This window comes from Dendrobates tinctorius, unplaced genomic scaffold (assembly GCF_039654945.1).
Source record: "Dendrobates tinctorius isolate UK_male_01 unplaced genomic scaffold, ASM3965494v1 ptg000037l, whole genome shotgun sequence".
NCBI lineage: Eukaryota > Metazoa > Chordata > Amphibia > Anura > Dendrobatidae > Dendrobates > Dendrobates tinctorius.
Window position 1 is genome coordinate 21,211,529 of NW_027361705.1, and position 13,653 is coordinate 21,225,181.

Genomic DNA, 13,653 nt, shown 5'->3' on the forward strand with positions numbered 1-13,653 from the left:
TCGACGAGAAACGGCCCAGGACGTTCTCGCGCGATCAGCGATAAACAGCGGGGGAGCCGGTCGGAGGTAAGTGTCACATGTAGCAATATCACTAGCAATATCGCTGCTGCGTCACAAAATCGGTGACGCTTTAGCGACATTGCTAACGATATCGCTATGTGTGAAGCCCCCTTTAGTCTTTACCAGTGTGTGTTCCTTATGATGCAGAAAAGTCACAGGCGAGAAAATCGACTCCCACACCAGTTTACTTAGTTATGTGAATGACTCAACCAGAAAGTAGGAAACATTCAAAACATTATACAAACTTGAGACCCTTGTGCTGTACAGCATTACGCCCAAACAATTTGTACCTACTATATTTTCTATAAATCTTCCTACTGGCGTGCCTGACTAAACCGGCTGCCTGTTACCTGTAACACCATAGTAACTGGAACAATTATATGAGTGTAAAGTACAGGTTCGCCTGCGGTACAGAGGAATAGTCTCAACTCTACCAAGAATACACTATCGATTAACCAATTGCGACGGATATTTAGCCGGAAACTAAGTCTAATGAAGTTGAGTAATTATCTTGTGCTTATAATGGTCCTCAGAAACTCTCTCCTGAAACAAAAAAAAGTCCAAGTTTAGTCTGAACTCCATGGCGCTCCGTGTTGGTGTGGGGAGGTTGAGCTGACAGACAGGTCTGTCTGTAGTGAGAGGCAGAGAGATAGCGCAGTGTGGGCTGAGATAAAGAGAAAAGGGTGTTATGTGGTAGTTTGACCATTGGAGGGCAGTGGGGAGTATAGGAGGGTGACTGTGTAACTGCCATGGGTCAAGGTAACTGCCATTGGTCAGAGGTTACTGTCACGTGATAGTGGGCGGAGCTACTGGGACTGGGAGTATAAGAGGTCAGGGAAGGTTCTGGAAGTTCCAGTCAGCCAGGGGAGCTCACAAGAGAGGAGGGTCTGCTGTGAGGAGAGGCAGCAGAGAACCCTCAGAGAGAGAGACTGACAGTGGAGACGGTCATGGGGGGTGACCCAAAAGGACAGTGGCTGCGGACAGAGACAGACTGTGAGTCTCAGGTGGACGTCGTACTCTAAAGGGCGCAACGCTGTGGTGAAAGTGCCTAGGGCAGCCACAGCAGGAAAGAGCCATAGAGGACACCACGAACGGTAATACAAGGAAGAGAAAGTACCCGGGTCTGTGTAAAAAGTGAAGTGTGGACTAATTCTATGACGAAGTACGGTGGTCATCCAGAAAACGGCCAATAAAATCTGAACTGTTGGACACAACCCTTGTATCTGTCTCGTGTCTGCCGACGCCAAGAGGTGGGTCACCCCCCAGTTCTGTGGGATCAGAATCACAGCACACCTTCCCCGCTTATCCGCACTATCATCAGAATCTCCTCAGCACCACCTTAATCGCCACCCTCAGCCGTCAGCCCCCCACCCCTACATTGGCACCTAGGCGAGAATTAGAATTCTTAATTACGTAACAAATAGGAAATGTAGCAGGAATCCGGATGCTGATCTTGGCAATACATGTGGCCTTAAACAGCCAATTTGCCTATCTAACTATCTACATGCCTTATCTCAGTCTCGAGTCTTTTGGTGTGAAAATGTGGTGAGGTGTGTGCACGGTTACCCACTGCGATGGCGCAGTGGGACTTACTATTCTTACTGACCAGGATCTGCTCTGGACAAACAATCAGTGAATGCAGAGGGGTGTGGGAACCCTCCAGCACGTGAATGGTACCGTTGATAACTATGACTTGACCTCTCAGCGATGTCCAACACCTCACACGAGATCGTGGCCTTTTCTGTCTTTCAACAGAGTTCCTAGCAGAAATCTCCCATACGGACACAATCAGCTCCACTCTACGGCTGCTCTGGTCCTGGAGGAATGCTTCCACGAGCGGATGTTGCTGGATCTCTCTCTGGCACATTATCTGTCTGTCCTTAGTAACTGCAGACTGCATACAAGATGCCTGCACTTCCCATTCCTGTGGTCCACATTTGCCCCAGGTTATAGCTCCACCCCTGTGAAGCTAGTAAAAAATGATCGAAAGGCTGAACGTATGAGCAACAAGTTGTTTTCAATAGAAATGAGTAGGAACAGTCTTTAATCCTTTTTTTAAGGCGATTTTTAAGGCATTATTTTTAGCAGACAAGCTCCACAAACACCTGGAAAAAATCCATGCGAACACACCCCAACCCAGCTTTTTTACTCAACATCATCTACATTTAGATGTGGATGCTAAAATGAGACCCTTCCCACAACATACATGTACATGGTGATGAGGAAGTGTAGATAGCTGTCCTCAGAAAGCCTTAGGACTGAGAACAAACAGTTCAAGAATTTATTTCTATAAAAGAATATCGCAATTCACATGAACTTTGCCACGAGTCCAGCTATTGACTAGTCAAACAAACATTTATCTTGGTAACTTGACATCAAGCTGGCTAGTCTTGTCCAAGAACCAAGAATCACCATAAAGACATTTGGGAGCTTTGCTTTTAGTCATAGATGATTTGATCTGAATTTCTCAGGTTACCATAACTTTCTTTCATCATGTTTCAGGGATTAGCCTAAGGCCCATTTGTTCCAATGAAACAAACTTATGGGGGTTGCCAACTACTAGGACAAAACTTTCGTACTCTGAAACACTTATAGTCCCCTCCGGTTCTGGCGCCGTTCCAGGGTTGTCGTCACTCACCTTCCCGGGGCTCATGTGAGGTTATGTCACATGAGCCTTGTGTCCAATCAGTGCTGGTGTCACCGACCTTCGTATATATAAATGATCAAGAAGATGTGAGCGGCCACAAATAATGGAAGTAAACCAACTTTGCAAACAATTTTAATTAAAAATATTGTTCTATTTTGGGTATAGCTTGACTATGCAGACCTTTGTGTCTCCATGGTAATAGACTTCCAATAAATTCTCTACATAATCTGTTCTGATCATTATTAGTCCATTTTCTTCATTTATTTGTAGTATAAGGATAGGGCGGATGGAGTAGAAAGACGTATGACCACACAGAGTTTGTAGTCTGTCACCATGGAGACATAGAGGTCTCCAATAGTGGGTTATTTCCAATTAGGAAAATTTGCTGAGACGTTTCCTTTCCTATTTCATATTCATTGGTGCCATACAAATGGTTACAAAAGTGCACATAGGGCGCAAGTCATCAAAGCTTTCACAATAGAATTTTGGCGTAAAAGCTTTGAACTCTTAGTTATTCTATAATTTTGCAACTTTTGGTGTTTTCACATCAATTTCTGCCAGTTCCAATAAAATGGGCGGTACTGAGGCACCGTGGAGGCGGGACTCCACAACTGGTTTATTTTAATTCATAACGAGCTATGGCATTCCCTGACTGGAGTGAGATTTCTGGTGTGGCGCACAGAGGCGCACTCGCCACACGCTCCATATTCATGAAGAGACGTGCACCTATTCATGAATCAGGAACATCTGACTCCAGTACACCCCCTCATCAAGACCGGTGTGAGCGAGTCTGGGTCATTGTCTTTTCTTTGTGATTGAAGAAAGGCCAGTCTTGGCATTCATGTAATAAATTACCCAGTGAATACATCTATGTTTGGCAAATTCTAAGGCAAGCCGCCACTGTGCCATAACTTCTTACCACCACATGAGCTTGTGCCACCTTTGCCTCCAGATGCCGCAGCATTGAGACGTCACGGCTCACTCTGGAGACACAGAGACAACCATTAAGAAACAAACTTCATATGAAGCATTTTCAGAAGATAAGGGCTTTACAGCGCGCAACTATTCTCCTGCATTCATTAATCAGTTATTATGTGCATTGACTTCACTGCACAATCTCCTTAATTTACATGGGTTAGTGGTTCAATAAGAACCCCAAATTAATGTCATCTTGACCTATCCAGAGTTGACTTCCGAAGAAGTGGTATTGATGCATGCAGCGGTAGTGTCTTGTCAGCTAATCTCTTCAGACGTGGTATGGATCAGTTCATTTCTCAAAATGTCATTTTGAAATACCCAAGAGGATTCTGGGGGGAGCTGGGAGGGAAAATCTGGGATGTCCCTTATTAGACATGCTGTGCGCGGAGCTTAATGCAATTTATGTGTTTGTTTTAGGTCTCCATGTTGGCTTAGATGTAATTGATAATGATGTAAAAGGCTTCTTCAACCGCTTAGCATAGTAATGCAAATGCACAGCAGTGTAGCAGTATCCTCTGGGAGGAATTTATAAAGTGCTATGAAAATGTGGTCTAAAAAAGCATATACAATAGCTACTTTTTAGGTTTATGTAACTCTTGTAAAGTTGGCAGATACACTCTAATTTAAACAAATTGGCATTATTAATAGGGAAAATTCATAGATTTGCGTAGATTTCAATTTTTGGTTTCTTAAGAGGCATGCACCTCTTAGGCTATGTTCACACGTTGCGTTTTTTTTCAGCAGTAAACAGCAAAGCCACAAAAAGAAGACTAACAATACTACAAAAATTCAAAAGCAGCAGAAAAAAGGTTTACCTGCCCAGGTCTCCATACAAATGCACTATCAGGGTGCAGTGGACCCATGTAGTTAAGATGGCGGCAACACAGGTGTAAAAATACCGATGAGACAACCGCTCACGGTCTACCAATCTATGGAGGGGGCAGGTAATCATTGTTGCTTTTTTTCAGCTGTTTTTTTCAGCAGACAAATCTGCTCTCTTGGCAGTAAAACATTGCGTTCCAAATGTCGTTTTTCAGCATTTTTGCATCTTTTTTAGTTGCATATTACTTGTGGGATTTGTCTACAGTACATGGGTAATACATTTAGTTTCATTCACCAAAAATACTACAAAAACGTTTATTTGCATTTTTGCTAATTTTTGTTATTACTTTATACTGGTGAAAATACATTCCAAAAAAAACACTGCAAAAACTCTGTAATAATTGATATTTCATAGTTAAAAAATGCTTCAGTTTTCCTATTCAGTCAGGGAAAAAACAAACTTGTGCATGAGATTTCTGAAATCTCAAAGCTTTTGCTGGTGCTGTAAAAAGCAGGTTTTAAGTTGCCTTATAAAAAATTGCAACACAAATGAAACAAAAATGTTAAGTGTGAACACAGCCTTAATAAACAAGTTTGGTGCTTCTTCCTGCAGCGATATGTTGTCTAACTCCTTACCTACAGAAGATTTACATACATGTACAACCTACGGGGTACATTTATGGAGCGAGCTCAAGAACTGAGCCTGCTTCATGTATGGCACGTGCCGGCTGTGTTTTCAGGTTGGCTCCTGCCTCTAAAATCAACAACCAAGGCTAGGTTTGATTGCTGTTGTTCAACAATAAAGATGCTGCTGTCAATTTCTGACAATGACATTACCCCCTGCAATGCAATCATGAGGTGCTGGGGGTCTACTGAAGCTATTTCCATTGACGTTCTTGATTTTTAGGATATACTGCGGTAATCAGCTATTACAGTGCATAGTATAACCAGTCCCCTGGGGGGACTTAAAAATGAATGCAACTTAAAACAAATGTATTTAAAAATATTAAAAGAAATAAAACATTAAAGTTTGAATATCCCTCCCCTTTTCCCAATCCAAAAATAAAGGTTTTTTGTAAAACATACTTAGTATTGCTCCATCCATAAAAGTCCAATCCATGAAAATATAAATTTCCAGTAATCGGCATGAATCAGCCAACATATGCAAGCTCGCAACTCGTGTCAAGGGTCCTCATGCTTGCGAGCTTGCATATGTTGGCCAAGATATCGACTAATAACTCACATATTTTATATGTATATTTTTGCACTTTAAATTTCAGGGTGCAGCTAGGCCCATTTTGTCTTGTAAACTGTGGTGCCTGTTCACATGGGATGCATTTGGATAGCGCTGGGCAGCCCACCTGATCTAATAATATGGGCGACATTAATAGGCTGTTAACCTGCATGCTGTGCATTACCATTGTGTGAACAGCGCTGCATACAAGTCTCTATTGTGCAATAACATACTAATCAGCCACCCCCTCCATTGATTTGTAGACCATGAGTGGTTGTTCCATTAGTATTTTTGCATCTGTGTTACTACCATCTTAACTTCATGGGCCTGCTGCATCCTGAGAGTGCATTTGTCTGGAGGCCTGGGGAGGTAAACATCACTGCCTTTTTTCTGCTGTTTTTCAAATTTTTGGAGGATTTATAGTCCTATTTTAGTTGCATTGTTGTTTCATGTATGATTCGGCCATTATTATGATAAGTGGAGGCTATGATATAAAGCTGCATGATCCGGTCATCAGCCAGGATCTGTCTCAGTACAGTTACCAAGTGCTATTGGGGATATGGAGGATGTGGAGACAGATAAAAAGAGGGACCAGATTCTAAGAAAAAATTGGAAGGGAATAGGGGAGAGTTAGATTATTGAAGTGAGGCCTGTCTAAAGAGAAGTGTCTTTAAAGCATGCTTAAAAATGTGGGGGCTAGGTATTAGTTAGATTGGGGTAGCGCATTCCAGAGAACTGGTGCAGCAGGAGAGAAGTCTAAAAAATGGAGGTGTAAAGTTCAGATTATGGAGGGCGTTAGTCTTAGATCAGTTACAGAATGGAGAGCACAGGTTGGGTGATAGAGATGAGGGAGGAGATGTAGGGTGGTGCAAAATTGTGGGGAGCTTTGGGACTGAGAGTGATGAGCTTATATTGTACTCTGTAGTGGATAGGTAACCAATGCAATGAATGGCCCAATGTGGAGGCACTGTTGAAGTGGATGGACAGTTCTTTTTAAAATATTCTGAGCTGTTTAATTAAATACTTGTATTCTCCATAAAAATATCTACTTTTTTTCAGATCTGTTTGCTGTGTTTTTCTCTTATTCCTCATGGAAATGTGTGAATACATTGACAATTGGTTGCTACCATTTGAGGGAGAGGGTGTCTTTACGTTGTCTCACATGGTCAAATCAATGTTGCCATTGTCAGACTACTTTTTTGTCAAGTGGAATGGCATTGTTCAATTATTGATTTAGTAATACATTTTGAAGCGGAATGGGAGAGCAACAAAATATTGCAAAGTTATAAACTAAGATGTTGTAGAATTATTATGTCATCAAGAATGCAAAGATTTAATAAAATTGACATGTTGGGATAGATGACGGGACCTCTCTAATGCCTCTTTTTTTTCCAGACGTTAGTTGTTGGTTTCTGAAGGACCCGACCAATGGGTAAGTAATGACATATCTTAGTGATGCACATAGACGTAAAGATCCTTTAAATGGGCTTCTTATGTATCCACATAGATGGTCTGTCCATAGAGTAGGCTGTTAATATGTTTTCCCATGTGTTAATTAGAAATACTTTAAAACTGTCTGTTCTGCCTTCATACACGTTGACACGGTGTGCAATCTAGCATACAGCATAAACCACTTTCTGTCTTCCAAAATAAGCAGACTGTTCTCTGTAGTCTAAATTGTTTATTGGTGAAGAGTATAGAACATGTGGTAAAACTATAAAGAATACAAACAACATGGGTAAGTATTGAGCAGATGATCATACAGCTAACACAATTACAGGAAGTATACAGTGTGATGCAAACGTTACATGGAATACACAGGTGTCTAATTACATCTACTGAGCACTGGCTGCTATACAGTTAATAACATCTCTGTAACACTGCATTGCAAGAAAAGATATTAATCTTACCAGATATGCTTTACCAGGATAGCGACTCAAGTAGGGGAGTTACAGGAGGACAAATAAACAACGTGTGTCCTAAGAAATACACAGAAAAAAATGGCATCTTCCTCATCCCAGAATACATTGCTTCAATCCCACAATGCAACACTCTGACTGCTATTAAAGGCACAGGCTATAAAAGCTATTTAAGACACAGCTATAAATTCAGCCACCACTAGATGGTGCTATAACTAAACCAGCACATAACATAAACATATTTGCCCTATATTCAGAGGGCAGAACACTGTCTGTATCCCTTATAAATAAGATGCATTTTTTCTGTAGTCCTTGTATCTGGGAACCCTTTACTTACTTTCGAGTGTTTGTCTTACCATGTCATTCTCCGCAAGGAGAAACGATACTTCTTTTATGATGACGGCACAGAACAAGAACCATGCTGAAGGCGTTCAAAGAAGACTCCTGGCTGGGATTTCGATTGCATAAATCTGGACTAGTGTATCGGGCATAAAGCTTCACATCTATTCCTTTAGAGACTACAAAGTTTTGTGAGTTTTTGCTGCTTCAGCTGCTGGATAATAAGATTTTCATGTATGGCTCTAAAAAAAAGTGTCACTTTTACAACTCTGCGATAAATGTCTTTTATTGGAATTGAAATAAGGGGCAAATGTACACTGACTGCATTTATTTCACACTTTTCAAATCAAACACCATTGCCACCAGAGTGAGAAATGCTATATGATAGGTAGCTAAAAGCATTAAGGGAATCCAATTAGCCACCGCAGTAATAGTAGCTCAAGTGTAAAAGTCTGTATACCAACGCCAAGCTTTCTGCCGGACTTAAAATCTGATGAGGTAGATTTGAAGGAACAAGGTAAAACCTGCAAAAAGCCTCCAAAAAATAAGACAAGACAACCCCTTGTAAATACAAAGTGGTCTGTCTTCAGCTCCTCCCGGCGCAGCTCCAGGCCCACTCCGCCATCTAATTGATGAAGACAGTGGCAGTGGCAATATTAGGGGCAGGGAAATTACATTAATGGTTCCACTCCAGCTTAATAATGGAAAAAACCCTGCTGGAGTACCACTTTAATTGGAATATCTCTGTACAGTTGTCGGTGGCATGTCACTGAGTCTCCTTCCTATCGCTAGAATGATGTGGCAGCTGTGCAGTATACTTGCCAAATTTTACAGTGCAATTTTTTGGGGGTTTTGCTAATATCCAGCCTTCTAAGGTTTGGTTTGAGAGGTTGTCTCAGGAAAATACGCACCATAATTGGCAACACTCAATCTCTACATGACTGCATCAATCCTATATTATTCCCTGGGATGTGTGGCTCTGGCCTGTCCAGAAGCTAAGGAGTTAATCCTGTTTATTTGGGCTTCTATCAGCTGTCAGCACTGTGTGAGGCTGTTACTATATAAAACCTTCAGAGTCAGTTCCCACTGCCAGTCAATGTTTGTGCTTCCCGGTTTTACAACTATTCTATGCATCTGTTGTTTCTTCTTGACTTATCCTTATCCCTGACCAGAGCTAGTTTATTGATGTTCCTCCTGCCTGATGATTTTGTACCCCCCATCCCTCCTGGATCTGACCCAGCTATCTGACTCACTTTTATCCCAATTTGCACCATCAAGCAACAATTGACTCTGTGCCCCTTACCCAGGGAACCCTAAGTCCAGATGCCTGTACAGGGGTTAAAATGTGAAGGCCAGGGCAATCTCAGGGTTCTCGTAAACAGAGTAGCTTAATATAGAATCATAAAATGTTAAAGTTGGAAGAGACTTCCAGGGTCATTGTGTCCAACCCCCTGCTCAATACAGGATTTACTAAACCATCTCAGACAGATGTCTGTCCAGCCTCTGTTTGAAGACTCCCATTGAAGTAGAACTCACCACCTCTTGTGAAAGCCTGTTCCACTCATTGATTACCCTCAATGTAAAAAATGTTTTTCTAATATCTAATCTTTATCTCCCTTTCAGTTTTATTCCATTGCTTCTCATGTTTCCATGTGAAAATGAGAATAATGATGATCCCTCTACACAGTAGCATACCTTCAGATATTTGTATATAGCTATTAAGTCTCCTCTTAGCCTTTTAAGCTTAAAATTCCCAGATCTTTTAACCATATCTCGTAGGACATAGATTGCAGTCTGCTCACCATCCTGATAGCTCTTGTCTGAACTTGCTCCAGTTTTCCAATCTCTTTTTTAAAATGTGGTGCCCAGAAAGGGACACAGTATTCCAGATAAGGCCAGACCAAGGAGTAGAGTGGGATGATTACTTCACATGATCTAGACTCTGTGCTACTCTTAGTATATCCTAGAACTGTTTTTGCCTTTTTTTGCTGCTGCATCACACTGCTGACTCATGTGAGGTCTGTGATCTATTAGTATACCCAAATGTTTTCACATGTGCTGTTGCTTACCTCAATTCCTTCCATTCAGTAGATGTCATTTTCGCTTTACTTGCCCAGATGTAGAATCTTGCATCTCTCCCTCTTAAATACTATTCTATTAGTCACTTCCAATTGAATGTGTAACCATTTATTACCACTCTTTGAGTACGATCACTGAGCCAGTTATGAATCCACCTAACCATAGCTTTGTAAATCCCATACTTGGTTAGTTTTCCAATAAAGATAGTATGAGATACTTTATCAAATACTTTGCTGAAGTCGAGATATACTATATGTACAGCTTTTCCCTGTCAGTGATTCCAACAGAGAAGGAAATTAGATTAGTTTGGCATGCCTTGTTTCTGCAAACCCTGACTCTGGTTAATGACTGTATTCTTACCGAAGTACTTACATATAGAGTTGAGCGAAATGGGTCAGTCAAATTCATAAGTCGACGACTTTCGCTGAAGCTGGGTTTCATGAAACGAAACCCGACCATAGCGTGAGGTCGGCCATGAGGTCGGCGACCAGAGCGCCAATGTCGTGTTTCAAATGATGCTTCCAGCGCCCTTTTTCAGCCAATGATGGAGGACGCACACTGTGGGCAACGCGATGACATGGGCATCGGTCACCACCATCTTTGAGAAGGGCATGCAAGTGATTGGCTTGCTTCGTGTGGCGTCACAGGGGCTATAAAAGGGCGTGCACGCCGACCGCCATCTTACTTCTGCCGATCTTAGCATTAGGGAGAGGTTGCAGCTGCTGATTCTGAATAAGGGAGAGCGTTAGGCAGGGAAGAAGAACAAAAAAACTGCTTTTGCTGTTAGCGATTTCCACTGTACAACACAACAGTTTGTGTGCAGTGACAGGGGAGGCTATATTTTTTGTGCATCAGCTCTGTTGGTTATTAGGCTGCCTTATAAGGCTCCCTGATAGCTGCATTGCTGTTTGCACACTGCTGTGCAAACTGCTTTTTTACAAGCAAAAATACTTTTCTTCCTCTTTTCTGCACAGTTACCAAGCGTTCATTTTTCCACTCTTTTGTGTGCAGCAGTCCTGCTTATTAGGCTACCTGCTGCCATACTTGACTGAGAGCATCATTGTCAGCCTCCTAAAATCTCTAGGGAGATTCAAATTCTCCCCAATACTATATACACCTTGTACTTTGTCATACACCAGCCAATTTCAGCCTGTTAAATTGAGGTGTAATCTATAGTGGGCCTGAGATAATAGTTCAGCCTTCTAAAATCTCTAGGGAGATTCAAATTCTCCACAATACTTTATACACCTTGTACTTTGTCATACATCAGCCAATTTCAGCCTGTTAAATTGAGGTGTAATCTATAGTGGGCCTGAGATAATAGTTCAGCCTTCTAAAATCTCTAGGGAGATTCAAATTCTCCACAATACTATATACACCTTGTACTTTGTCATACACCAGCCAATTTCAGCCTGTTAAATTGAGATGTAATCTATATTGGGCCGGAGATAATAGTTCAGCCTCCTAAAATCTCTAGGGAGATTCAAATTCTCCACAATACTATATACACCTTGTACTTTGTCATACACCAGCCAATTTCAGCCTGTTAAATTGAGGTGTAATCTATATTGGGCCGGAGATAATAGTTCAGCCTCCTAAAATCTCTAGGGAGCTTCCAATTCTCCCCAATACTATATACACCTTGTACCTTGTTTTACAGTACCATATAGCTTGTGGTATTTTGGGTACATTTTTCCAAAAATCAGCAAGTATTGTGGAAGAGGCCGTGGAAGTGGGTGGGGGTTGCCAGCTGGTACTGATGGTGGCGGGGGTGGTGGTGCATCTGCTGGTAGTGGCAAAAGCACAATAGCACCTAAGGCAGGAGGTGTTGAGCCTGCGTCATCGTCTGGCTCTACAAGGCCTCGAAGGCTCCCTTTTCTGGGAGTAGGTAAACTGCTTTTAAAGACGGAGATTAAGGAACAAGTTTTGGCTTACATTGCTGACACAGCCACCAGCTCTATCGCCTTCTCTTCTGAAGTTTCAAAAAATAAAAGCACCGAGTCGTCAGTGGAAGCTCCTGGTCAGGAACAACACCTATCCTTGTGTCCTTCACCCCTACCAAAAGTGAAGGATGTGGCAGGCCACACTACAGATTACTCCATGGAGCTCTTTTTACATACCATGCCTGGGTTATCACGCCAAATCGTGAATTCCCCAGTCCAAGATGAATCTGACATGGAGTGTGGGTGGCCAGCCAGGGCAGTGGGGTTAATTGGTACCGGGCCGGTGTCTCAGAGGGATGTGTCACGGTGGTAGTGACCCGGTCCGTGGGCCTGGGCGTCCATGCAAAGGGGTGAATAACGTTTAAAGGTGAATGATACGTGACGCCACCTGTGGTTTCTGATCAGATTGACCAGCGCTGCAGTGTCGCTTCTCTGGGACAGATGGTGAGGTGCAGCTAAGATGTAGAAGCCCTGCATAGGTAGGGCCGTAGTCGCAGGGCAGATGAAAGAGTTGGTAGATGGTGTGCAGTGCAGGATGTAGCAGAGCCATGCGCCAGGTGCAGGAGAAAGATGACAGACACAGTCGTGCAGTTCCTTTACCTGTACTTGGTAAGTGCCGTACAGGACCCAGAGTACAGATGGAGAAGGAGTTGGTCAGCCTGGAAGCAAATTAGGAATTCTCTGCAGACAGGTAGTGTGGCCTCCATTCTAGCGCTTATCTGAGGTACTCGCAGTACTGAGTTCTCTGAAGTTCCCCCTGTTGACTCTCTTTTGAAACTTTCTCGTATGGCAGGCAGCCGTAGCCTTTTCCTTCTGGCTCACACAAGTCGCTGCTGGGGCCTCCGAGCCTTAGTTGGGAAAAGAGCATTTACAGCTGCTACTTCCTCTGGTTTCTGCTGCAGGACCGTCAGTGTCCCTACAAACTCGGAGACCGGAATCCGGACCATGCGCTCCAGCTAGGAGTGAGCCTTAACTCTGCTCATCCTCCAGCTCCCCTTCTCACATCCACACACTTCCCCTTCCCTTCACAGAGTGCCCTAACTTCCCTCCTCCCGACCACAGAGAGCAGCTCCTGAGCAGTCAGGTTCAGAGCTCTCTCTGCTGGCCTGGAGTGGGAACTGTGTTGTGTTGCTTTAACTACTAGAGAGATCCTTCGTTGCTCCCAAGCATGACATCACACTCCCTAGGAAGAAGGTAATGCCGCTGTGGCGACCGTACTCCTGGGGGCGCCACAAGTGCACTGATGCCCACCCACTGCTAGATGATTCTGCTGGTACATTGACCCAGACCACTACATTCCCCTCTCATTCTACACAGCCAGATTCTCACCCTGATAAAACTCAGGTTCCCCTTCCCGCATACTATACCACCTTATACGGTGACAAAGAGGAAGGTGCAGATGAAAGTGCAGGTTCCTTGAGCAGGTGGGGGAGTCATACTCATGGGCGACGGTACTACGAGGGGCCCTGTGCCAGTGCCATCGCCAACGAGTGGGCCCCCCCCTGCTTGCTCAGGATCACAGCACTTGCAAAGTTGAAATACTTACCTCTCCCTGCTCCACCGCCATGACGTCTTCCGCGTTTCCTGACAGTGACATTGTGGTCAGAGAGCACGATGACATCATGTCTGTAC

At 43.2% G+C, this 13,653-nt stretch overlaps 1 protein-coding gene across 3 annotated transcripts in view; it reads left to right on the forward strand.

Annotated features, from left to right (window-relative positions):
- The window catches only part of SYT12 (synaptotagmin 12), a 244,929-nt gene that overhangs the window by 12,766 nt on the left and 218,510 nt on the right, over positions 1-13,653 (forward strand). Inside the window, exon 2 of one of the 3 annotated variants that reach the window (XM_073573892.1) lies at positions 7,137-7,173. The exons of 1 other annotated variant lie outside the window; for it this stretch is intronic. The gene's annotated coding sequence lies outside the window, so the exon portion shown is untranslated. Of the gene's footprint in view, positions 1-4,561; positions 7,174-13,653 lie in introns of those variants that run through there. One more of the 3 variants, XM_073573894.1, reaches the window with a different exon arrangement.